Source organism: Mirounga angustirostris, unplaced genomic scaffold (assembly GCF_029215605.1).
Source record: "Mirounga angustirostris isolate CCGP_5_RB_7025 unplaced genomic scaffold, mMirAng1.0.hap1 SCAF_8, whole genome shotgun sequence".
Classification (NCBI taxonomy): domain Eukaryota; kingdom Metazoa; phylum Chordata; class Mammalia; order Carnivora; family Phocidae; genus Mirounga; species Mirounga angustirostris.
Genome location: NW_026991716.1, coordinates 129,914,830 through 129,941,633, shown reverse-complemented (window position 1 = coordinate 129,941,633; position 26,804 = coordinate 129,914,830). Strand labels below are relative to the sequence as shown.

General features: G+C 44.0%; 1 protein-coding gene across 3 annotated transcripts in view; it reads right to left on the bottom strand.

Annotated features, from left to right (window-relative positions):
- Window positions 1-6,386, bottom strand: part of PLEKHG1 (pleckstrin homology and RhoGEF domain containing G1) — a 226,066-nt gene extending 219,680 nt beyond the window's left edge. For 2 of the 3 annotated variants that reach the window (XM_064598221.1, XM_064598222.1), the window contains exon 1: window positions 6,150-6,386. The gene's annotated coding sequence lies outside the window, so the exon portion shown is untranslated. The remainder of the gene's footprint in view (window positions 1-6,149) is intronic. The other variant, XM_064598219.1, reaches the window with a different exon arrangement.
- Window positions 6,387-26,804: the final 20,418 nt, after the last annotated feature.

Sequence of the window (26,804 nt, the reverse complement as noted above, 5' to 3'; positions counted from 1 at the left end):
TTCAAAAACCAGACCCATAGGCACGATGCTATTCTGTGTATCACATACAAAGTCTGGAAACAGTTCTGTGCTTGTCCAAAGCTATATGGGAAGATCCCTGAAGCTACAGAGAAAAATAATAAAAGTTCCCCCACCCTCAAAAAGTAATATTTGTCTACTGGGGATCACCACATTCCTCTGTCCTTCCAAATGCTTCATGTGTAAGGTCCTGTGTTAATATAGAAGTGCAGGTGTCTACATCTCTGCCTGATAAGATGAGGAGAGGCTCTATAGGAGTGATGGATATTTAAACTTTGTATGGAAAGATTCCACCATCGATGAGAGACAGCATAGCCCACTTAGGGCTCTCTGAGTTACCTGCACTGATAGGGACATAGAGTATACATGGCAGGTGCCAGAAGAAAAGTAGGTCCAAGGGCCTTGGGTGCCATGCTGGAGGGGTTGAACTTCATTTCATATGATCAATACTCTTCATCAATAACCCATTTCAGTGTGGGCTTTACTCCAACTCAGCCAAGCTTCTCTCCCATTCAGCATCCAACTGAAGGAAAAATATTGAAATTTGGCAAAGGCATTCCCATGTCAACTGATGGCTATGTCAAACAGACTTCTAAGGCTAGTATAAAGAGAAAATAGAGAACAACTGGAAAAAGGAATGACAAAGGAGATTTGATTGTAAGTCCATTTCCATTGAGCAGGCTACGTCAAACAGACTTCAAAGGCATACATCATTATCATACTTCATTATCAGAAAGGACCTACTTGGTCAGAACAATGATCAGCCCCTTGGGAGACAGAGGAGAGAAGGAGTATTTATGTTAAATTAACTCTAGAAAACAGAAGGACAGAAGCTCCAGCTAATGCCTTCATTGTCCCTAGAAAGGCATTTATGTGCATTAAAGATTCACACATCCCTGCAGATACCTGCCAAAAGGAATCATCCAGCTGCAGAAGGACCTACTTTCATTATCAGAAAGGACCTACTTGGTCCTTTGGGTGAAGTGAACTTCCATCATGTCACCCAAATCTTAGTAAACTAAGAAATCTTAGCAGAGGCATGTGGGGAAATATGGAAACTAAGTAAACTAAGAAATCTTAGTAAAGTAAGTAAACTAAGTAAACTAAGAAATCTTAGTTTACTAAGAGCTCAAAAGATTCAGTGCTACTCAAGCATTCCCCATATGTATATGTCAGATTACGAACCATTAAATCTTAAAGAGAAAATAGAGAACAACTGGAAAAAGGAATGACAAAGGAGATTTGATTGTAAGTCCATTTCCACTGAGCCAGCTTAAATAGAGCCTATTGGTTATTTTGGGTTTCTGCAAAAATACTGAAGGATACCACAAACATAGCCTATTTCATTTAGGACAGAGGTGACAAATTATGGCTACAGGTCAAGGCCAGCCTGCAGCCTGTCTTACGTGGCAGTCGAGGAAAGATCAGTTTTAATATTTTAAAAGGACTGTAAACAAACAGCACTCCCCTCCCCCACACAAAGAATATATGGCAGAGGCATCCAGGTACCAGAAAAATGCTTACTATCTGGCTCTTTATGGGAAAAGGTTTACCATCTACAACTTCTTACTGTCCTCCTCTGTCTCTATTCTGACACAGCTCATCTGAGTTAGTGCCTAGTGTGACTAGGCACGTAGAGAACTAGATCTATGTTCCACCTCAGAAATGAAAGCCAGTTCAATCGTATGATAATTTATTGCTTTAGGAATTCCTCTTAGGAGAATTCTAAATTTTTAGCCGATTGTTAGACTCACACCCATTTCAACTTTGTCTTTGATATTTTAAGATGTCCTCCTTACACTCTAGGGCTTGCTGGCTTTTGGCCAACTGCTATAATGGTTTTACCTTCCCTCATGCTAGTGGCAAGTGGCTTCTGCAGGCCCCACAGCAGCCTGGTTATTAAAGCTTACCAAAACAACCTTCTTTTTTTAAAAAAGATTTTATTTATTTATTTGACAGAGAGAGACACAGCGAGAGAGGGAACACAAGCGGGGGCAGTGGGGGAGGGAGAAGCAGGCTTCCCGCCGAGCAACCTTCTTAATTAAAGACCCGTGAAAACCCCGACTCTCCTCCCATCGGGTTAGTACATCAAGCGGGTGTAGCTGGAATCTTTTTCAAAACTTAGCCTCACATGCTTCAAGTCGACTTTTTCTCCAGGATTGTATGGGATGGGGGAAGGAAGAAGAAGGTTATGGGTTTTTGGATCCACGGATGTAACATACTTTAGCTTTCCATCAAACAGTAATTCAATCTATTTACCAAAAGAAGATGTTTAGGCTTGGAAATTTTTACTTGGCTTCTATCTCACCAGAAAAAAACGTGTTTTTTTGGGGGGGGGTAACCTTGTGTATACAGATTGAAAAGATAGCAAAGCATGACTCAAACATGAAAACTATTCTAGATATACGGTCAACTCCTGATCACTGGGAGAGGAATCACCCAGGCATACGAGAAGTTGTTCTGTAGCATCTGGGTAACCTGTGGCCCTGTTATCCTACAAACAAACCTGGGCCTTCTCACTAGGAGGATCAGCCCACACTTCTATTATCTTTGCTACAACATTTGTTGCTTTTCATCAGCGTGAGCAATATAAAGCTGAACGTGGAGTCGTCTCTTAATTACTTGAAAGCTGGCTCTATATTCGTAAGTTCTACTTGGCACAGACACCCATGGCTCTTTGGGGTCTTTGGGGTCAGCTTTTCATTTTATTAAGATTGATGCAGGCTGTGATGAAACATTAGTAGTTGAGATGCCTGCCACCCCCAAGTACTCGGCTGCGTACAGTCTTTGTCTAGAAAATGTTCCCATTTCCATCCCTGCTGAATACATGACCATTTTGCTTTAGGAACCATGTTTTTCCTAAGTCGAAAGAGACAAGTGATTTTTTTTTTTCTGAAAGAATGATTAATTAATAAAACATATGTCCCTATGCCACCATCATTTCTAGATAGTACCGACTGGGGTAAAGACAAGTGAACCTGGGTTAAATCACAATTCTGCTAGTAGAGAGCTTTGTAACCTCCAGCAAAAACACTCACTTCTGGGACTTGGTTTATCAACAACAATCACCTTTAAAGCATACAGTGTGGCAAACACTTACAATGGATCGTCTCATTAATAATCATCAACGCTCAGCATGACTCCACAGGGAAGAGTCATTATTTCCTAAATTTACAGAGGAAGAAATGAGTCAAGGTGAGATAATTCAGAGAGAGTGACCACCTATAATTGTTACATTTTCCTGATTGTAAAATAATCTACATCTAAATAATTTCCTTAGAGGGGTCAAGGTCTCAGTGGTAATGAGCTGCAGGGAGGCAAATTTCATTCACGGGTCAGTTAATTCCAGAGCACTTGGTTCTTCCCAACTCATGCTTTACCAAATCTTTAAGATGTAGGGGCTGACCAAGATCATCCAGGCGTTCTAGCTTTAATATTCCATGCATCTAAACATCCCTGCAGGAAGATTAAAAGGTGATAATTGTTTGAAAGACCAACCACTAGCAATGAAAACAGGAGGGAGAAGCCTGCAAAAAGTGGATTGCAGCCAATAAGAATCAGAGCATAGGGGCACCTGGGTGGCTCAGTCGGTTAAGCATCTGCCTTTGGCTCAGGTCATGATCCCAGGGTCCTGGGATGGAGCCCTGAGTTGGGCTCTCTGCTCAGCGGGGAGCCTGCTTCTCCCTCTCCTTCTGCCTGCCACTCTGCCTACTTGTGCTCTCTGTCAAATAAATAAATAAAATCTAAAAAAAAAAAAAAAAAAGAATCGGAGCATAGATCCAGGAATTGCTTTTAGTTTACTAAGAGCTCAAAAGATTCAGTGCTACTCAAGCATTCCCCATATGTATATGTCAGATTACGAACCATTAAATCCTAATTAAATCACTCAAAAATCATATCCTCAAAGGAGAACAAAATAGTACGGGTTATTCTTGGTTTTGAAAAATTACACTGCGGGCGCCTGGGTGGCTCAGTTGGTTAAGCGACTGCCTTCGGCTCAGGTCATGATCCCAGGGTCCTGGGATCGAGTCCCACATCGGGCTCCCGGCTCAGCGGGGAGCCTGCTTCTCCCTCTGACCCTCTCCTCTCTCATGCTGTTTCTCTCTCGCTCGCTCTCTAATAAATAAATAAATAAATAAATAAATAAATAAATAGAAAAATTACACTGCTGGTTTCTATTGATTTGTTTAAAAGTGATTGCTTAACCTGTCCAGAGCACAGATTGAGTGTCCCATGGAAATATTTAAGCTTGTATCTGGTAGCATCATCCATATTCAAGTCACCGGAAGAACTGGTGCCCATGGTGAAGATGGAGATGAGCAGGGAAACAGATCAAGGAAAGCATGATTAGGTCACGGACCCGACTGCCAGATAATTTTCTCACTTTGCCCCTCAAAAGCAAGCTTCAGGGAGCGGATGCAGGACGGAAGGGAAAGGTCAGGCAGTGATGGCTATGGGTGGCCTACGCGGTATGAAGTCAGCAAGATGGGACAACATTTCTTCGGGTGATTTGGGGGCCTGACAGGGGCCTCAAATCGGACAAAAAGGAAAGTGAAGAATTAGGGATCCAGACTCAAAGACACTAAAGGATCATATGTCAAACCATCACTTTTCTATGTAAGTCTTGAATATTGTAGCCCAAATCAGTATCACCAGAGGTTTGGGGCAGGGGGAGTGAGCACGAAGCTTTAGAAACTACCTGGTTCCTGTACATCGCTTTATAATCGGGAAGCCAAGGGCACCGGAGGGACTCGCCTGCTCAGGTCTCAAGTTAGAATAGAGTTTTCTTATTCCCGGACACGACGGGCTTGGGAATGTTTTAATAGCGTCTAATCAAAGTCCAAAGCCTATAAATTCTTTAAAAGTCAGTCAACTACAGAAACCGAGAAGCCGGAAGAAGCTGATTTTAACACCTGATAACTATTTTCATAGCATTTACACGACCTTCTAGGCCTGGAATTCTGGGAGATGACCAATTTGACCTAGAGTCAACATTCTGGACTCCTCCTGGTTTAAATACGAAACACGAGGTAGTTCGGTATCCACCGGTCGGCAACCCCCCACACCAGCTCTCCGCCGGAGCTCCACATAGATGCCGGCTGGAAACAGCCTTCCCCGGGGCTCCCACTCAACGATTTCAAAAATCTGTGCAGTAGCCGGGGCCACCTGAGGGTGGTACAAACGGAGCGTTAAGGACCAGAACTTAATACAACACCGGCTCTACAAACAAGACTCCAAGGCGCACTTGAAAAGTCACCCACCTCATTGTTTCCAAGGAACCGAAAGAAATGCAACAGCTTAACTTCTCCCATTAGACCCTCCTTAGGCTTCTGGTTTAGGAACCAGACTCTCAACGGAGGACACAAAGCGGGGCTGGGCTTGGGGCATCCCGCGCAGACCCCGGCCGTCCTCCGAGGCCAGGAGGTCGGCAACGTCCCAGCGGACCAGGTGCTACCATTTACCCCCGTGACGGATGGGATGAGCTACCTCAACCCCCGCCCCCCCACCCCCAGGGAGCATATCTGCAGAGCCGGGACCCCAAGGCTAGTTCCTACAAAGGCAGGGGTCCCCCAAGCCAAACGCAGCGCCCTGTCCTCCGACTCCCACCGCGGTTCGCGGGTCCTGGGAGGCCAGGCGCCAGGACCGGTGTTGGGGAGTTAACCTCGGGTGTCCGGCCATCGCGTCCCGTTTTCGGACGGTCCTGTTTGAGTTGTGGGGTTGGGGTTTGTAACACTCCTGGGTGCCCGCAGAAAGCCCTTCTCGGAGCGGGCGGAGGGGCGGGAGAGCGGGGCCGGCAGATCGAGGCTGCGCCGCGGCTGGGGCCGGGACTCGGGGACCGGGAGTCCCCCGAGCCCGGGCGGCGGCGCGTCGCCCCCTCCAGGCGGCGGCGGGCAGCGGCGGGCCCCAGGTCCCGGCGGCGGGGGCGCGCTCCGGGAACAGCGTCTGCCCCCACCCCGGAGGGAGCGCGCCGGGGAGAGGGGGCCCGGGGCACCCCGCTCCGCCCGCCGCCACCTGCGGATTGGGGTGCCAGGCCGAGGGTCCCTGGGTCCCCTTCCCGTTCCCCGGGGCTCCTGGCGAGCGGTCCCATCCCTGGAAAAGGACCCCGGGTGTCGGGCGAAGCGGGCGCTTACCGGGAGAGGGGCGGCTCCCGCGCCGGGCGGCCGCGCTCGCAGGTCGGCGGGGAAGGTGCGGCTGCGCTGCGCGGGCTCCGGCTCCGGCTCCCGCGCCCGCCGAGCGCCCTGCGCCGCCGCTCGGGCTCGGACTTCCTCTTCCTCGGCTCGGCCCCGCCGCTCGGCCGCGCTCCCCGTCTCGGCCGCGCCCGGGCCCGCCCCTCCCAGCGCCGAGATGCCGGCCCGGCCGCCGAGAGCAGCGGATCTTCGGTCCCTCCTCCCCGCGGCCCCCGGGCGAGCAAGGTGGGGAGGAGGAGGGGGAGAGCCGGAGAGCGAGATTAAGCACTTGGACTTGTCACTGGAGGGTTGCCAAAGAGCGCAGTCAAATTACAACCCCTGGGGGATTTTTTTTTTTTTTTTTTAAATCCCAGCTACCGTTTAAGCAGACACATCATTTTTCTTCATTTTCTGGGATCCTCGGGTCTAGCTTTCTCTTGGACGTGATAATTTCCCATACGATTTCCTTAAAATAATACCCAAAATCGTTTTTTTAAGTCAACATTCTACTATTGCACAGAAGCTTTGGGGTAATATTATGTAAAAAGGCGGGGGGTGGGGGGAAGCTCAGGTTTTCAGGCATCATTACCCTAATCACCTAAGTTAATGCACCAAATAACCTTTGCTTAGAGAAAGTAAAAGTGAAAAGGAGCGAAGAAGACTAACCTTTGTAATAGCCTGATAAATGTTTAAAGGCGCCGGCTCCGTAGTAAAATTATGACTTCGGTCAAAAGTGCCTAGGATGACCGTCAAAAGCATGCGAAGTGATTTCTTAACGCTTATCCCGTCAAAAGCAGACATGTCTGCCTATTGGCTCCATTAGGTTTTGTCATTTGTAGGAATGCATTCTCACATTGTTTACAGACCTTCAGCTTTACCAGTTATTAGCTATGTGACCTTGAGCAAATTAGTTACCCTCTCTGTGCCTCAGTTCCCTCATCTGTAAAATGGGGATAGTAATGGTAGTGCCTACCCCAGAACTGCTGTGTGTGATTTAAACAAGGTAATGCACAGGAAAGGCTTAGGAGTCTAAGCCTGGATAATAAAGCCTAGATACAAGTTAGCTGTTACTGTTGTTGATTTTCCCCTATCGTCTGCTTTTATGCATGTACGTGATTATGGAGAATATAATAGAGATCTGAAACAAAACAAGGTTTTGTGCAGTAAGGTTACACAGTGTCACAGTTCTCTCCCCACAACGCGCAGTTTATGTTCAGTTTTACAATTTATTTTGTCTCCGCGACTGACTTATGTTACCTAAAGCGATGAGACGGGGTTATGCTTGGACTACGCTACCACGGAAGATTTGCAATGGGACTAAAACAGATCTTTGCCATCTTCAAAGCATCGTTTCAGATGGTCCTGCAATAACCTTGTGAGGTCGACAGGACAGGTGCTAGCTTCTTTCCACAGACGGGAAATGGAGGCTCGGGAGGCTTAATCAGGACCCTTTCCAGGACATGGAGTTCACATAAAACTGTGCCTATCACCTCATCTCTCTCTGTTGTTACTCGAGATAGAAGTGAGCAGGAATACCTCACACGTGTACAACACGTTTGTGAGCTGGTACACATTGATGGTCTTTATCACTCCTGTGAGGTAGGTGCTGGTCTCACTTGACACTCCAGGGGCCTCAGGCTCAAAGAAGCTAATTGATGTGTGTGTGTGTGTGTGTGTGTGTGTCTGCTGGATAGGGTGTTGGGGACAACTTGGAAAAGAAGGGATGAGAATTAGGGTTTCCCGATTCCTGGAAAATGCTCTCTGCTCCTCTACTCGCTGACCCCACATACTCACACATTTCTTCGCGCAGAGGACTTAGAGAAGCAGTGCGATCTGACCACCAGTCACAGACTCTGTCTCTTACTAGCTGCTCACCCGTAGGCAGATAACAGTTGTGAACTTTGGTTCTTTATCTATGGAATGGTTATTATTCACTTCACCTCAGTTTATTAATGAAGTGAGAGGTGGGAGGTAGGAAGTAGAAACAGGTACATGAAATCTCTTTTATTGATACTGAGTACCGAGTACAGCACGAGGCACCTAATCTGCATTGTCAGTCCTGATTTCCCAAATGAATGCACTCCACCCTTCAGATCACTAGAGAGCGATCTTGAAATCACCTGGTTTATCACACTGTGTATCTAGTTTATCTGTGTGTGCCCAGCACTTTGCTCAACTCCTAACACAATAGAAATAGAAGTTCTGTGGGTGGGTAGATGGATGGATGGATGGATGAAAGAAAGGGCAATGTAACAGTCTTGAACATGCTACTATGTAGCCTTCCATGTTAGTAATATGCTACTCTCCCCTTTAAGGAAAAGAATCCTTGGAATGACTTTCTTTCTTTCTTTCTTTTTTTTAAAGATTGTATTTATTTATTTGACAGAGAGAGCAAGAGAGCACAAGTAGGCAGAGTGGCAGGCAGAGGGAGAGGGAGAAGCAGGTTCCCTGCTGAGCAGGGAGCCCAACTTGGGGCTCAATCCCAGGACCCTGGAATCATGACCTGAGCTGAAGGCAGACGCTCAACAGACCGGGCCACCTAGGTGCCTCTCCAATGGAATGACTTTCTAATGGTACATCTAATATCAGGAATATTCTCTGGGTGAGAGGTTTTCTTATTATTAATTCCAATATCAGTCAAGGTCAAAAAAGGGAAAAAGAAACCACTTAAAGTATTTACAAAAGAGAGATTTTATGCAAGGACTGGACTCCGCAAGTGATGGAAGAACCAAGAATCCAAAAGGAGAGATGATGAAGCAGCCCAGAAATTATCAACAGCAGAAAGCCACTCACTCTCCCAGGCTGGAGAAGCAGGGGGAGGGGTTGTTCCGGATGGAACCTGTCTTTGAGAGCCGGAGAAACAGCCACCACCTTAGACACTTGCAGAGAGGGGGAGAAACACCCTGGTTTTCCCCTTTCTTTGCCCCATAACCCAACATGGGTTGAACCCAGCTGACAGGGGAACCCGGAACACTCAGCCTATAGGGGTGCCCCATTGCCACCCCTGTAATCCTGTGATACTGAACATAAAAAGGGCCAGGAGGATCTGAGGACAGCCAGCCCAGGCCTAGCCTATCCCTCAAAGCATACCTCTCCCTTAAGATGGGTCTACCAATTATACTTCTGCCAAAGAGATGCTCTTGCCTTTTGAGATTATTGAGTGTCCCCCATAGCATCTCATTCATTCCTCATACAGACCTGGTGAGATAGATACTATAATCCCTAGATTACATACAAGGTCACAGAGATTCTGGAAGTTTCAGTGATTTGGTCAAGGCCACACAGCCATACGTGGTGGAGTAGGTTCCAGCTCTCCTGCATGTCCCACTAACTCAGCTGTTTCTAATGAAAAGCAGTGCAATCATACACAGTCTTGTATAGAATCACATTTCAGGGTCACCAGTCCACGCCCATATGGGAGTTAATGTTTGCAAAGCTTACAGAGTCAAAAGGCTGGATCGCGCCTTGCTTCCATTTTATGACTTATGGTGATAACTTTTATGATGCCGATGATGGCTGTGCTGAATTTATGATCACACAAGATCAGAAACATCGTGTCCATTGGATTATCGGAGTACCTCAGGAAAAACATGGGTATCATTTATTTGTTCTTTTTTGGAAAAGCTATTTCAATTTCAAATTTGATTTTGTGAGGCTTTCAGGAAATGATCTAGAATATTCTGGCCAGGTGAGAGAGATTAGGGTAAGCGAAGGGTCTTACCGTATAGAGTCTCATGTAGGGAAGACAGAAAACCAAGAGCGTAAGTAAGTGCATGGTAGGGTGACAAGCACCTTCAAATTCTCTCCAGCCAGGAGTGGGGATCAGCATCTGTATTGGGCTGGTGATCCCTAATTTGATCCTTCTCAAGTCTTAAATTAGCTAGAAGATTTAAAAATTAAGAAACTGTGCTGATCTCAAAGAGTGCAAGATAAAATGAGAAATGCCCATGATTATTAGAAGCTTGCTGAGTTGGGTCTAAAAGGAGGTAGCGGATTTGGAGGCCATTTGGAAATCCTGACACTTTATAATATCTCCATTGCTGACCTGCAGCACAGTTTCTAAAATTCCTCTCCCTAGAAGCCGAGTGGATTAAGACCTGGTGTCCAGGAGGCAAGTGTGAATTCATTATCTATCAAAGGATAATATAGTGAAGGATTATCCTGCCCATTATTGAACTAGTCTATTGAGTGAACCAGGTAGTCTTAAAAAGCATAGTTTCCTACAGGAAGTCCCCAGGGGAAGAAGAGGATCCCAGATACCAGCCAGGGTAGGAAGAGAGCAAAGGGACACCAACAAATGCCAAAAAGGACAACAGAAATGTGCCGGGAGAACAGAAGCCTGTGAGCATCGTGTAAGTTGCCCATAGTCAACATCATAATTTTGTCTTTTTCTCTAATTGCCTAAATTTCCTCAATTTTGACCAATATAGCAAAGATGTACATGGACATTCTTTATAAATATTGATATTTGCAGAAAAAAAATCCCCTCCAATCGAAACTTTTAATCTGTCTTCGTTAAATGAAATCCAGTATTATTTTATGCAAATGGCCTGAACATCTCTGTAATAGAGAATGCTCTTCATTGTGTTATATGAAATAAAGCAACACTGAACAGTTTATGCTTCTGCCTCAAAATTAGCCGTATTTTCAAGTTTATAACAGTATATGTGTGGAAGCTTTTAAAATTTAATGTATTTTTTGAGCTGTTTTCTCTCTGTCGGAGGTGTTCAAAGGAGGAGCTGCTTATAACTTTATTTCTAAAAAATATTATGTTTAGAAGTTCTCCACAAGAGTACTCTCACAGCCCTTGGAGTCTTACAGAAATGTGTGTGTTGGGGGTGGGTGTTTTCGGTTGTCACTATGGGAGGGGGGTTCTACCGGCAGTAAGATGCCAGGGTCGATAAGCTTTCTGCAATGTTGGGACAGTCCTGCACCATGAAGGGTGGTCCCATCCTAAATACCAACAGCATCTCCTGAAGGCCCCACTGTGAGGAGTCCCTGTAGATTGGGCATCACAAATTTAAATGCCTTCTGGGGCCAGGCCAGTAAAAAAAATTTGTTCAGCAGCTCAGAATTGTTAGGATGCGGTGTACACTTAAAGCATATCGTTCAAATTTTCTTAAACACTGTTTTGGCCAAACATACACTCGAGCTTCTCGCGGTCCTCCAGTTTGCTCCTTCCCTTTCACTTCCGTTGCTTCGGATGACTTTTCAGACAAAAATGAAAGAAAGGATCTTTCTTCCCTCCTCCATCTCCTCCTGCATCTTTCTTTCTTTCTTTTTTTTATTATTATGTTATGTTAATCACCATACATTACATCATTAGTTTTTGATGTAGTGTTCCATGATTCATTGTTTGCGTATAACACTCAGTGCTCCACTTCCTGCATCTTTCTTAAAGACATATAATCAACTGCATGGGGAAAGATTAATAGAAAATGCTTTTCTCCTCTAAGAATTCAATGCCATGGATGCTTTAATTGAAATGATAAAATGAGTGGGGGGGAAAATCAGACTATTTTTAACCATGAAAAATTGAGTTAATTAAAAATTTAAATAATAAACTGATGACAGAGGCTTCTAGTGTGTTCTCTCATCCTTTTGTATCTCCTCTTTTCTGATGTTGATGATGTACAACAAATCCTTACAAGTTAGTAGACATAACAGTGAGTGCTACTGGAGTCTGAACCCCTACCATGTTTTAAGTCTACATTAAGATGCTCTGCATCTTATTTAATCTTCACAATTAAGTGTATTTTCTCCATTTTATAAGTGAGGACACCAAGGCTTAGAGAGCTCAGGTGATGTGGTCAAGGCTTTATAAATAGTAAGAAGCAGTGCCAGAATCTGGAATCAGATTTGGTGATTCCCAAACCTGCCCTAAGTGCCGTGTACCACTGAGATGAGTGTCTCCGTGCATCAGCCGTCTTCATCTCTCCATTTTGGTCACCTTTTACAAGTTCACGACCAGTAGTCATGACTTCTACACAGATGTTCATGGGCCAATGCACACATGTGCCCTGATAAGGAGGTACTGTAAATATCTGCAGTTCAAAATCTTTTCCCCTCAGTCTGAAATCCAACAATCCAACAAATGGGAAGTTTTTCTGAAATCCTTTGTACCAAAGCCTGCCCTGCCCTGAAATCATTATGCAATAAAGCCTTACCTTCAGTGGTTAGAGACTATTTGTAGTTTTTGCTTTTAATCCCATTGGGTATGAATTTTTCAATTTAGCTGCAGAAATATGAGGGTGATTGATTTCAGGGTGCCATCCCAGACTCCTGCAAAAATACGACATATCTGTGGTATATACACACAGAAAGAATATGCCTTTTTTTTTTTTTTAAAGATTTTTATTTATTTATTTGACAGAGAGAGAGATAGCGAGAGCAGGAACACAAGCGGGGGGAGTGGGAGAGGGAGAAGCAGGCTTCCTGCCGAGCAGGGAGCCCGATGTGGGGCTCAATCCCAGGACCCTGGGATCATGACCTGAGCTGAAGGCAGACGCTTAACGACTGAGCCACCCAGGCGCCCAAGAATATGCCTTTCTAAGAGTCCCCATCAAAAACCCCTAAAATCTTGCATTAGAGATTATGAATCTGGAGCTTCACGAAGCCCACATTATATTGAACAGATGCTATTAAAACTCTATTTCCTGAATGGTAAGAAGCAGTGGCATGTTGGAGTTGGCTTGTAGTAGTTTGCAAGAGCTGGTTGTTAACATTTCCAGAATTCTGTAAGCCAGTGGATATCAAGTTGGTAGCCTGAAATTGGCCATGGTAGGAATATTTACACTGCAGAAAGTGGCAAATGCTAGAAATCAGGTTTCCCTCCTCTGCCTTGCCCGGAAGCTCATTGTTAAACATTTACCAGCACACCACTGAAGTAGGGATGAGATAAGAAAGGGGGTAAAATGCTATGCTGTGAGCTCGTCCCAGTCCACCCTCCCTGCAAGTTGGAAGGTGTTAAGGGTCGGTCTAGGACGAAGAGAAAATGCAGTGTTGGTTTCACCGGGGCAAAACACTTTTCATAGACTATCTTAGTCTTTTTGTCTTGGGGATGATTTTGATAGTGCTGAACAAGATTGTTAGTGCATTGATTGAGACTTCTCAGGAAACAAAGGCTTAGAGGCGTGGGTAATGTGGCCAATGTTTTCTGACAAGTAAGACGCAACAGGAATTTAGAGATACAAGGGAATAAGGAGTTACATGTTTGAGGTGCATTTTATTGGTACGTCAATAAAAGGAGAGCCGGTGGAATTGCCTTAGAATGTCCACCCAAGTTCTCCCCAGGGAATTCAGTATTGTGAAAAATTATTGCCACCATGTTGGGGCAATCTCAGTTTTACACGTGTTGTGATAAACATCGAGGTGTGAATTTTCTCCTCATCCTCCTCTGTGTCTCTCTTTTAAAGGAAGACATGAAAAAGAGTCAGATTAAGGTTGTGCAGAGGCCAACCGAAGTTTTCACGATGTTGCCAGTCACGAGGATTCCGTGGGACCCATGCCTCCTGCGCTCAATCAGGCAAGATGTTTGGACCTTATGTGCCACGGGGAGTGTATGGATTGAAGCAAGAGCACATGGGAGGCTCAGTTAGTACACGAACCACCACAAATTTAGAGGGAAAAGATTTTTAGCCCAAAGAAGCCCTTCTACACTGCTACCTTCAAATGGAGTTTAGTGATTATCCAGTTTTCCTTTTTTTATGTCTTCAGGCTAACTCCACTACCTGCAAGGAAAGGAATTTTACACTCAAGATCTGAATGCACATGCTATCGAAAGGAATAAAAAGGGAACTGAATAATTATGAAGAACAAAGTGATCAGCAGAAAGGGGAAAAGCCCCATAATTATTCTTACTCATTTACACCAAAAAAAGGTCTTTGAGACCGTAAATTGGCAATGCTCTTTTGGACATGATCATCTCAGAAATAATGATCTAGGGCCATCACTGAGGTCTCTATAACAACTCTTTAGAAGCTACTGGCAAATTTAGAGACTTGGGATATTCAATAAAATGCTATTCCTTTTTCATTTCCATTTTAAGTGGTAGCAGGCTATGGTTCCTGAAGATAAAACATACCTTATTCCAAGCAAAAACTCTAGAAGGAAAAGTTCCAGTGAAATCAGGCTTTCAAGGTTGTTCTCACATCAACTGCAAAATGTTGTTCCAAATGTCTGGTAGTAGGAATACGATGATCTAGAACTGCGTTTTCATATTACATATATACTAAGTTAAAACATGAACTTTGAAATATAGCTCAATGTAGCCCAGTCCTGTAAGACAAATGCAAGATTAACAATAAAATTAAGTCCCATGATATTCTCAAAAAAAGAGGAAAATTTTGATTGGGGAATATTGGTACTTGAAAATATGAAGACCTGAAATTTAAACAGGGTTTAATGATGAAGGAAGAAGTTATCAGTAGGCTGATAGTGCTCAGTCTTGGAAGAACAGTGGGACAATATGGGGAGCACGGGGTGATTAAATAGCCGAGGGAGGAAGCTGAGATTTCTTTTTTATTTCTGGGAGCTCCTTGGAAAAAGAGGATTGGAGACTGTATCCTTCTAACCTCAAGATACTTTCTTCAAGTTAGCATGACCAAGGTTTCTGATCTGCTAAAATATGGTGGACTGAGTTTTTGTCATACACACATTTATTTATTTATCTTAAAGGTTTATTTGTTTGAGAGAGGAAGAGAGAGAGCATGAGTGAGTGGGAGGAGGGGCAGAGGGAGAGAATCTTCAAGCAGACTCCCTGCCGAGCACAGAGCCTGATGCAGGCCTCGATCCCACCACCCATGAGATCACGACCTGAGCCGAAACCAGGAGTCAAGCGCTCAAACGGCTGAGACACCCAGGCGCTCTGTCATACAGGCAATTTATAATAAAATATCTCAAATTCATTTTTTCTCCTAATTTGTTATTAAATTTGGGAACAATTTTATTCATCACCTTTAGCAATCAGACTCTATTAATATGGAGGATCTTGGATAAACTTAAGAATTAGTAATAATAAATGAAAGATTCTTACTACGTATTAGTTCCTTCATGCTCGTTCAGTGAATATACCACAAATATGGAGAATCATACCTGCATCAGCTAAAGACTGGTGAGATCTAACTATTTCACTTGCGTGTATCAGCCTTCTCAGAAGAGAAATAAAATCCCCCTCCACATCGCAATCCCATTGCATATGTATTTGTGCCTCTTTGTACACGTCCATTCTTCCAGACTTCCTTTCTCTTTTTCTCTTAATTTCTGAGCCTGCTTCTGCCGACAAGCTCAACTTCATTCACGTTATAAAATCCTTATTCCCATTAGCATTTTCTTCCAGCTGAATTCAGCAAAGCCTGATTACATAATAGTAACATATTGCATATAAATTCTGAGATGTTACACTTTTCTTTGGAATTTTGTGATAGAATAAATTAAACCAGAAGCCAAAGAAACGTCATGCTTTTTCTCAATTTATCTTAAAAAAGATCATTCTTTTCAAAACTAATTTCTTATTTTTATAATTTCCTTTGACTAATTCACCATACTTGGACAAGTGACAAAGGTATAGAAGAAAACCACCTGCCAAATACCTAGACAGAGATTCCAAAGAAGGTAGAGACCTCACAGATTACATGGACTCAGCTGCCTCTGTAGATTCGAGTCCTTTGTAATGCGATTAACCTCAGGCACATTCCATATACCGGTTTCAAAGTAACTTTTTCTGAAATTACAGAAGGACTTTGTTTATGAAGAACCCAATTTCATGATCACTTTCCAGCAACCCAATACTTTCCTGAGAGTTGATTCCTACATTCCAAGCAAGATGTTTTGAGCTCCTATTTCTCTTAGGAAATGTATCCTTTCAAGAACAGAAAAGGTCTTTTAAAAGTATTCAGTAGGTAAAAAACAAACAAACAAAAAACCTATCCACCAAAGAAGAAGATAGCCTTGCTGTGGGCTAATTAAATTAACAAGCATCTGTAATCTAGCCATTCAAAATATAATACATAAAGCTGAAATAACCTCATACCTCCTAGGAGCACCCACATCTATTTCTTCTTTCTGTCCTCCTCCTCCGGCTTTAGTTCAAGTCCTCATCAAGTAATTCCCCAACTCGGGTATGTCTGCTTTCTGGCTCCACTGTAGTCTACATAACCTGCTGCGAGCCTGATCTCAGCAGGATACTGTTTGCATAGCTAACAACACATAAAGGGCCCCCAAATGGTTAAAAGAAAACCAGACTGTGTGCTCAGGAAGGACTTTGAGAGTGTGACCCAGAGAGTAAGCAAAGACTCAAAGACTTCTGTGTAGTGGGAAGACTTGCCCAGTGGCCTGCAACCTGTGCGTTCTCTCTCTCTATGACGCTATCTCTTGGCCACTGTTCTTCCCAAGGTGTGAGGCGTATCACACCACGCCCTGCCCCCCAATTCTACCATTGCTTTCCAGAAGGGAAGCTATTCCGTGGGCAGTCACTTGGGGTTGGGACAAGTGGTTTTGTAGAGCTCCCATTGGAGGAGAACACATCTAATTACATGTCAGTGTTGTCCAGACTCGCACGGGCGTTAAGTAGAAAAAGATGTAGCTAGAGTTTGGGATTATAGTTGAGGAAGTTGCTCTACTTACACCCTTAGCTTTGAGTAATTGCAGGCTTGACTGGGAATTGATCTTTGAATTATACTGTTTTAGGGGCGCCTGGGTGGCTCATGACCTTCGGCTCAGGTCATGATCCTGGAGTCCCGGGATCGAGTCCCGCATCGGGCTCCCTGCTCGGCATAGAGTCTGCTTCTCCCTCTGACCCTAACCCCTCTCCTGCTCTCTCTCTCTCTCGTTCTCTCTCTCAAATAAATAAATAAGAAAAAAAAATCTGAATTATACTGTTTTATTTCTGATGTAAGGAAATAATCACCCCACTGTCAATTATCATGGAAAGTGGACCCATGGGATACCTACAAGGACGACCTAATTATCCTAAAGCAGAAAGATAAAAGAAGAACTTGACAGGCTTGGGACAAAGATATTTCCCTTAAAAGAAGGTGATGGTTGTGAATCCTCACACTATCAATCTTGTTTCAGAGATTTCTTAGTAAGATAGGCTCAAACACTGGAACTTCTGCATATTATTTGCAGTGTGCTGTCTACATACTTACTGACATTCATTGCTTTTATTTATTTATTTTTTTAGATGGGGGAGGGGCAGACAGAGAGAGAGAATCTTAAGCAGGCTTCACCCTCAGCGTGGAGCCTGACTCAGGGCCTGATCTCACAAACCTGAGATCATGACCTGAGCTGAAATCAAGAATCAGATGCTTAACTGCCTGAGTCATCCAGGTGCCCACATTCATTGTTTTTAAAAACTGTATATGCAGGGAGCCTGGATGGCTCAGTCGATGAAATATCTGCCTTCAGCTCAGGTCATGATCCTGGGGTCCTGGGATCGAGCCCTGCCTCTGGCTCCCTGCTCAGCAGGGAGCCTGCTTCTCCCTCTCCCTTTGCCCCTCGCCCCTGCTCATGCTCTCTCTCTCAAATAAATAAATAAAAAATCTTAAAAAACAAACTGTATATGCATATCCCATAATGTGGATATGTTAACTCTCAATTAATTTCTTGTTTGTTTGATGATGTCACAATATTATGTCTTCAAAGAATCCCTCAGGATTGTTAAAGGAAGATGCTAAACCATGGGGTCCTCACTCTCAACTTGATACTCAGAGTGTACAGGTAAGTCAGGGACAACTGCCCTCATAGGGCTGGGTGAACCTCAATTACATGCCTATCAGCCAATCCTTGAACAAACTTCAGTGGCTCCCTAGTTTTAGAATCAAGTTCAAATTTCTTAGCCCAGTATTCAAGGCCAATTAATCTAGCCCCTATCTGACCATCTTGCCTTTTCTTCTTCTTCCACCAAAAGTTTTCAGTCGAACAAATCCACCAATAAGTAGTGGTCCCATATCACAGCATATCATTAGCATGTGACTTTCTGTGTTTGTGGCTGGGATGTTCTTTCCCATGTGTTCGTTGAGGAGATATACTCTTCCTCCAAAGAACAGTTCTGGTTCCGCTTCTTGTGTTAGGTTTTCCTAAAATCCCAGGGAAGAGTTCCTCTCTCAGAATGTCCAAACCCTGCCCTACATCTATTGTCTTCCCTGCAAACTGCAATGAGGACAAAAATCCTTTACCCACTATGCACTCAAAGTGTAATTATTGACAATGATAGAATAAGGCAGGTGAGACATTTAATTTCATAATGGTCAGCTTGCATGCACATGATTTTTTGTCTTTAAATTGATATAATTGAAGGTAGTCATCTAATAAACTGATTTATTGATGGGTTCTTAGAGCCTCAGCTTCTCTACCAAAGTATTTTTTAATAGACAGCTAACTACTTGGCAGGAGCATAGGGGATACGTAAGCTTAGATTGGATTAAAAGTAACTTTAGTGCCTTACTCCAGTCCCTCTTTACAGAAGAAGCCATTCTCTCTGCTGCCCTATAACTTCCTGGAATCTGATGCTGTTTGGTTTCATTTAATGGGTGGGATGATGCTGTAAATCTGTGGCTGCTACATCTGAAGTGAAAAACCACAGACTGACAATTTTCCAGAACTGAAAAGAACTTGGAGAAAGTCTAGTGCCACTTTTCAAACAATTTTCCAAATAACACCTGTCAAGAAAATAAAATAAAAATGCCAATTTATTCATGAATGACTAGTATGTGGAACAGTTTTTTATCAGTGAATTCTGCTGTGAGAAAGGATTGACTTAGTCATGGAAGTAACAGTCTACATAGCAGCTCCCAGTGTGGCTGGGTTACAGCCAGTCCCCTGGTGGTGGGGTGGGCGGCTCTTTCTCAGCGGATCTGTCAATAGAGCTGTAAGGGTGAGAGGAGAGAAATACCTCCATACCAGCCCATGAAATGGAGGAAGTACTCGGGAGGCACAGGGTGCTTTCCCATCACGATTGTGAAGTGGATTTTGTTTTTTGTTTTGGGGGGGTGGTTTGGAGCTGGAAAAGCCCTACACTCACTTCTTGGGCTTGGCATAGACAGGGTGGAGGCAGAAAGATGTGGTTTAGTATTGCCAAAGTACCTTCACTGGCTGACACCTTGGAGGGACAGTCTTTAATGTAATGGCCTGCCTGCCTAGAGAGTAGCTACTTTATTTCATTAATGCACAAATCCATGAAGGTACTCATTAATTCATCCAATATTTGCTGTACCCCGTGTTATGTGCCAGGACCATGCTAGACACAGGTGAACAGAAGAGATGCTATTCTAGTCCCCATGGAATTGTCATATAATGGGTGGAAAAGACTTCAATGACTTAATCCCCAAGTCCGTATAAATTGCCAACTGTGGAAACCAAAGGATGTATACATAGAAATTAATGTACTCCAGAGGTTCAGGGGAGTTGTCCCTAAAACGGTCATTTGAACTGGGATCAGAAGAATGAGTAGGAGTTAACATGGTTAAGGGGAAGGGATGAAGACAGAGAGAGTGTTCCAGGCAGAGAGAACATTTGCAGTCAATTCAAAGGCCCTGGGGCAGGATGGTTAGCCACTGGGAAAAGGTTGGAGGGCCGTGAGTGAGGAGGGGACCCAAGTCAGAGGCTGTTGCTTCAACAGAGGCTGTGGGGGCTTGATCTGAGTAGTTGGCTGCAGGGGGCAGAGGAACTGGGGTCAGATAGCTGAGATACAAGGAATTCCAGGTCAGTGTGCTAGGAAGACCAGGAATTATGAGGCCAGTAAATTTTCAACCCAGAGCATGTCGCTCGACTTCCCTGAGTTTCAGTTTCCTAATCTCCACAAAAAGATTGCATTTGGAGGAAAGCCAGGAGTGGTTTTCCTCTTACTTACTAATCAGGTGACTATTACAAAAATTAGTTAACTACTTTGCTCTACAGTTTGTTCATCCAGAAAAGGTGGATATTCTTGAAGATGAAATCAGGAATGGGGTGGACACAAATTCTGATCTCCTAAATTTTCTAATCTGTTATGGAAATGAGATAGTTCTTTATTTCACATTAATCTATTGAAGCAGGTTTTATGAGTAGGTTAGAAGTTGTCTCATCTACTTGGTTGAAACCAAACGGAGCTGAATTTGAATCTCAGTTCCTCTACTTAATTGCTGTATTAGTTTTTTATTGCTGCATAATAGAGTTCCATAAATTTAGCAAATTAAAACAATACCCATTTGTTGTTGCATAATTTCCTGAGGTCAGAAATCCAGCATGGCTCAACTGGGTCTTCTGCTAAAGACCTCCTGTGCAAGGTGTTGGCTAGCCATGTTCTCATCTGAGGTTCTGGCAAAGGACCTACTTCCAGGCTCATTGAGATTGTTGGCAGAAGTCAGCTTCTTGTGGTTGTAGGACTGAGGTCCTGGTTTCCTTGCTGGCTGTCAGCTAAGGGACATTCTCAGCCTTTAGAGGCATCTCTCCATCCTCCATCTTCAAGCCAGCAGTGGTTCCTCAGGCCTCCTCATGCTTTGACTCTCTCCAACTTCTTTTCCCAGTGGCAGGCAGAGAAATCTCTCTGCTCTTATGGTTCTATGTGATTAAGTCAGGTCCATGGATAATCTCTTATTTTAAGGTCAACTAAGCGCTATGATATAATCATGGGAGTGATATCTCATTATATTTACAGGTTTCAGGGATTAAGGCATGGAATCCTAGGAGCCATTTTCAGAATTCTGTCTACTGCAATCTCTGAACATGACCCTGATGAGATGGTTACTTAATCTGTATTGGTCTTAGTTTCCTCATCTGTACGAGGGAGTGAAATCATACCTTGAAGCATTATTGGGTTGATAAGTAAAATAAGACAGACACTGTGTCTGAAACATAGCAGATATGTAACAAATGTGAATACTCTTTTCCTGATTTATGTCACATTCAGTTTTGTACATTAAGAGCCTGGTTAACTCCTAATGCCAGATGAGATTTATTTTATTTTTTTTTTGTAAAAAAGAGCAATGGGTCCTCTGCTTACAAGTTTGGAAAGTTCTTTTAGAGTTTTATCCTACTGTATGACCTAACCAGGATTTGGTTTCTCTTAAGTAGCTGAGAACTGGTGTATGCTGCATATAGACATAAATTAAGAACTTGGACAAGAAAAGAACTTGCCAGAATTCAACCTTGGGTGTTTATGTCTGATCTTAAAAGAAAATATGTCTTGGCAGTCAAAGTAACTTCTTGGTGGTGGCAGTGGTGAAGAGGAAAACAGGACTTTATATATAATTGCCAGAGTTTACTTTATCCTGCAAATTTTATGGGTAAATTCCCTCAAAGCCTATTTGCTTTTAAGACTGCAGAAACTGATGAAAGAAAGCACGGTTCTACCCTACTTTTTTAGTTGTGAAGACATCATAATCCTTGCACTGCAATGCTTCATGCATTCACTCCATGCAACAGTAAGTTTTTATAAAGCCCCTTTCTTTATTAATATGAATTTCAACAAAAGAGCCAAGAGCCCTTAAATCCATCAACTGGCCATAAATCTAAGCAGCTGCATTATGAGTCACTTGGAGATCAGCACAGTGAATGGGTTACTGTGCTTTCATCCAGGAGACAGAGCACACCCTCCCTGAAATGGTCATTCTCCCCTAAATCAGTCATATGCAGGTTTGGGGGGGGAAGTCAGAACTGTAGCTCTTCACAAGTCTTCAAAAACAATGCGGTAGGTGGTAGAGGAACCACAGACCTAAATGCTGGTATTAGTTGGAGAAGACTAGCTCCTGTTGCAATTTCAAGTGGCCTTTCAACTGCTTAGGGGCCCTCATTTCTCCAGCAATGAAAAAGAATTCATAATTTCTGCATATGAATGTTTGCCTCGTAGGAGTATCTTTAGGGTTAATGATACAGCATGACAAAACATGATCTGAGTGGAGCATATTATCTGGTGATGCATCTTCTGTGCTCTACTCCAAGGCTTAAGCCATAGATAATGACTAATGGCACAGTCTTGGAGGTCGGAGAAGAGAAACGTGATGTATGCTAGTTCTGCCCCATGCAGCCCCAAATCTTCTGATCCACAAATGTTCTCCACTCAATTCAGTCAAGTTTGGATAAAATGAAACCTCAGGAAACCGGACTCACTGAATTTTCAGGTCACCAGAACTCCCTTTCTTTTGTAATACATTATGTAGAAAATCTCTAGACATATTGATGCCTAAAAACGTTGTCTTAAAATGATTGGATGCTTTTCTCCCTAATACAGTATTGTTTTAGCTCAGAGTTACCTTTCTGAAAATTTATTCTAACTGTGTAATGCCGGGGATGACTGGGCTAAGGGGAGATTGAACGGACGCTTGGGCCTCATCACAGAAGTCACTTGAAAATACGTCTGCATCTCCGATAGGTTGTTTTCTTTTAGTTTACTGCTTTCTTCATCAATGGGACACATACAGTTAACCTATTTAACTGAGGTCCATTTAGTGTCTGGATGACTGACATGAGCTCTAACATCCTGTTGTCTAGCATTTTTTTAGTGATTAAGAAAAGGACAAAAATACATACTGTGTGCTACAGAATACGTAAAAGAACGTGGGAGTTGGAAAAAGACATTTCATTTGGCTACTGTTTTTTTGAGAGATCGCTACATTGCTTGTATTATTTCATATGAAAAAGATAGCACATCGTCCTTGCTTCCATTTCCCTGATAAAGAAGTGGAGCACTAGAGAGGTTGGGAATTTTCCCAGGGCCACCCACCTAGAGGGTGCCAGGCTTGGGTTTGAGCGCGGTTCTGTCCGGCCCCGCCCGATGCCGTAATGCCCGTGCCTTCTGGGCTCTGCATGGTACTCACTGTAACCGCGCGTCACAGGCTCCCGGGAGAAGGAAAGCCGTGCTCTGCGGGCAGACTGAGCTGACTGAAAGGGCTTTTCTTCAGGAGAGGAAACCACATCAGAGGAACAAGTGACATAACCCGGGCGAGCCTTGGGGCCGGCCTCGGTTGAGACTCAGCTCCTGATGGGATGTGGCCCTCCCAGCCTTTTGGGGAGTGGAGATGCCACATTCCCTGTCACCACGGGCTGTAGATGCCAAAGAGGGGCCAGCAGGCAGCACTCAGGGTAAGCTACTGGGAACAGGGTGCTCATTCTTCCCTTTAGCCAGGCATGAGGCGAGGTGGGCAGGAGGCTAAGGTGGAGGACCAGAGTGGTGTTCTGCCCAGGAAGGAGCTGTGGAACCCCAGGGGGAGGATGGTGTTCCATGAGACATGGCAACACTGACCGTCCAGAGATGTTCCAGAGGCACCCCCTGGCTGTGCATTCTGAGGCAAGATAAAGGGAATACCCAACCCCTTCCCTTCACTCATCAGGCTTGTGATCCCCGGGAGATAATTATTTTATTATTTTTTTTCAAAGATGTTATTTATTTATTTGAGAGAGAGAGAGAAAGAGCATAAACTGGGGAGAGTGGCAGAGGGAGAAGCAGACACCCCACCGAGCAGGGAGCCCGATGCGGGGCTCGATCCCAGGACCCTGGGATCATGACCTGAGCCGAAGGCAGACGCTTAACCGACTGAGCCACCCAGGCGCCCCTGGAGACAACTATTTTAATATAAATCTTGAACATTTTAATATGAATATTTCAAAATTTGGCAAAAGTTATAGTTGAGTGTAATGGATACATTGTAACTTACGAGGTTAGCATAGCACAATGCTCCCTCTTTTAATACCTATCTTCCTAACGCTCCCATAAGAGATTGGACCACAGATTCCCAAATCCGCAGGGCTGCATGCCCACTCGCATGCAAGAGAGCAGCTGTAGGAGGCAAAGGACTGCCCGACATCGAAAGCCGATGCTGCCACTGGAGTACTGTCATCAGGCATGATTTATACACCAACGGGGAACCACGCTTGGTGATAAGCAGGGATGCATGGCTTCATGGCACACAGAGGCAGTAGGGAAGACTGCTCTTGAGGATTATAAAGTCACACCAGAAATAGAACTGTTGAGGAAGTTTGAAAGGTAAAATCATTTCCCCTTCATTTAGCAAATCTCAGCATCACGACTTCCAGATTTTAAAGGCAATCCTTTAAAAGACAGGGTGGAAGAAAAACATCAGGTGCACCTGTCCTATCCATATCCCTAAACTATGATGATATCCATTTAGTGACCCCAGGAGAGCCTCATGGCTGGTGGTAAAGATGCACCTGAAGCCCATTAGAGGATTTTACCATCTTCTTAAAACCTGACCCCAAAGCGATTTGTCATTTGCCTTTGCAATGAAAGCAGAAGTTTTATAATTATTTGACAGTAACCAATGTGGACCTGAGTGCCACATGGAGATTGTCAGGGGAGGATGATGTGCCCTTAGCTTGTCCCCTAATGAAATCATCATAGGCGAAATAACTCACGTCACTTTAGGAGAGCAGAATAAGGATCAGTAGTTAATTCATCCGGAGGGAGAGCTGATCCCTGGCAACGGGTGACGTGAAAATGCATTCTAACTTTCCAAGTTTTATGCTGTGAGAGCTAACACTTTTAGTGGTGACAGGAAAAGCAAAAGAACTCAAAAGTGCCCCAAATGTGTACTTCCAAGTGAAGAAATCTTTATTGTTCATTTTATTAGTAATTCACCTAAACATTTCCAGTCTATGAGTTATCTAAGTCTCTTGTTTTTCTCAGTGGAAGGCCTTTATCTGCAAGGATTTGAACCCTGTGTCTCCTGGTCAAAGAAGAGATTTCGAATTAAAAGAAAGCAAGAGAACTTGCACAATACCACTTTCAAACCAGAGATCTAAGCAAGCAAAGGAGATGAACTCCCCACCTTTAGGCTGAGACAGGTTTTCCCTATTGAAATGGGGGTGTGTGTGTATGTATCAGGAGCCCCCAGATGCCAGTGTTCTTCCAGCAGGCGGGGGGTTTCTTCAGCTCTGTGTGGGCAGAATGGGTGACAGTCCCATCCATCTGTGGGTTTCTTCCTCTGCTTATGCCTGTTGGGTGTGCTAATGATTGTGTGAGGTGGGGCATAGGGCGGAGATTTCCAGAAAGGGGTAAGAAACCCAAGCAGGAACACACAGTATCAATTTTATGCTTCCACATCTTCCTGAGCATGAAAGGGAAATCCAAGTGTAAGTTGACCAATGCTTTATTTATCGAAAATAAATTTCCACTGCAGCAAGTACCGTGTTCTGTTGACCTTCTGCATCCAACCTTTTCAAAATTAATTTTGAAACCATATAAGCAATACATTTAGGTACATGAACACCAAACATGAGTATAAATTTCCTAATATGCAAATACATAGGGAAAAGTTGTGGAGATAGAGACAACAGCATGAATCTGACGGTCAACTCAGTAGTGACACTGCGGGGAGGATGGAGCAGGGGTTGGTCCTACAGGATTTTAGCTTCATCAGCCTTGTAACATTTTACATGGAGAATATGTTTTACTCATTTGCCTTATTTCGAGAATCCTGTACAGGCTTGCCAACTGTTTTTTTTTTTTTTTTTTTAAGATTTTATTTATTTATTTGACAGAGAGAGAGAGAGAGCACAAGCAGGTAGAGCTGCAGACAGAGGCAGAGGGAGAAGCAGACTCCCTGCTGAGCAGGGAGCCTGATGCGGGACTGGATCCCAGGACCCTGGGATCATGACCTGAGCTGAAGGTGGACGCTTAACTAACTGAGCCACCCAGGCGCCCCCAACTGCCAACTATTCTTGTATTTTAGCTCTCCCCACTTATGAGTCCAGTTGAATAATTCAAATGTGGGAAGTTGAAGATATGCTTTTGACCAAAGGCTTGTGCTATTAATTGTTATTAATAAAGAAAGCAGTCGATTGGAGTTTGGTAGAATTGTTACATCCTCCAGATAGTCTTTCCACAAGTCAGTAACAATCTATTCCCTTCCCCACCTATGGAGAATGACGTCCCAAAGCCTGATTTCTGGTTCTAAATAGAAAGCCATTGTTGCAGGCTCTGCGAAGGCTGGTTGCAAGCACAGATAGGAGGCCAGGAAAGTCCCTCCATCCACTTAACACAGAGGAACCGATTCTTGGAACCAGTGGAGAAATGGAGGTGGGACAACATGGAAGGCAGCCAGCCCCTTTCACCTTGGCCTTCCTGCTGCGCCATCCAGCCCAGTGCTGCTGGGGGTGCTCACATCCTTGACAGCCTGGTCCAAACACTGCCCTCACTCTGGCCCCTACTGCTCTTTTATATGTACCTTGTGCTCCGGCCAAAGGAAACCACCTCCTGTTTCCTGAATATTCCTACGCTTTCCTGAAGCATGCCTTGTTCATGCCTCTTTTCCTACTGAAATCCTACTTGTCCTTCAAGGTCCCTCTCCAAGGCCGGCGTCTTCATCCAGTCTTTCTGAATCTGCCCAACCAGGTGTCATTTCTTTCTCTTCTTACCCCTGTCATCGTCTGAAGTTTCCTTATATCTACAGAGAAATAGAGAGAGAGTGTGTCCCCCATGAAGGCAGGGTGGTGTTTGAGTTACACATTCCGTTTCTCCTTCCTTCCCATATGTCAGGTCTTGTTCTAGGATTTGGAGAAATAAACATAGTCAAGGAATTGTCCCTATTCTTTTGGAGCTCATTGTTTAGAGATTCAGATAATTACCAACATTGATGGGTAAGGACAGCAGACCCCAAGCTCCCGAACTCACTCTCCATCCTTTTG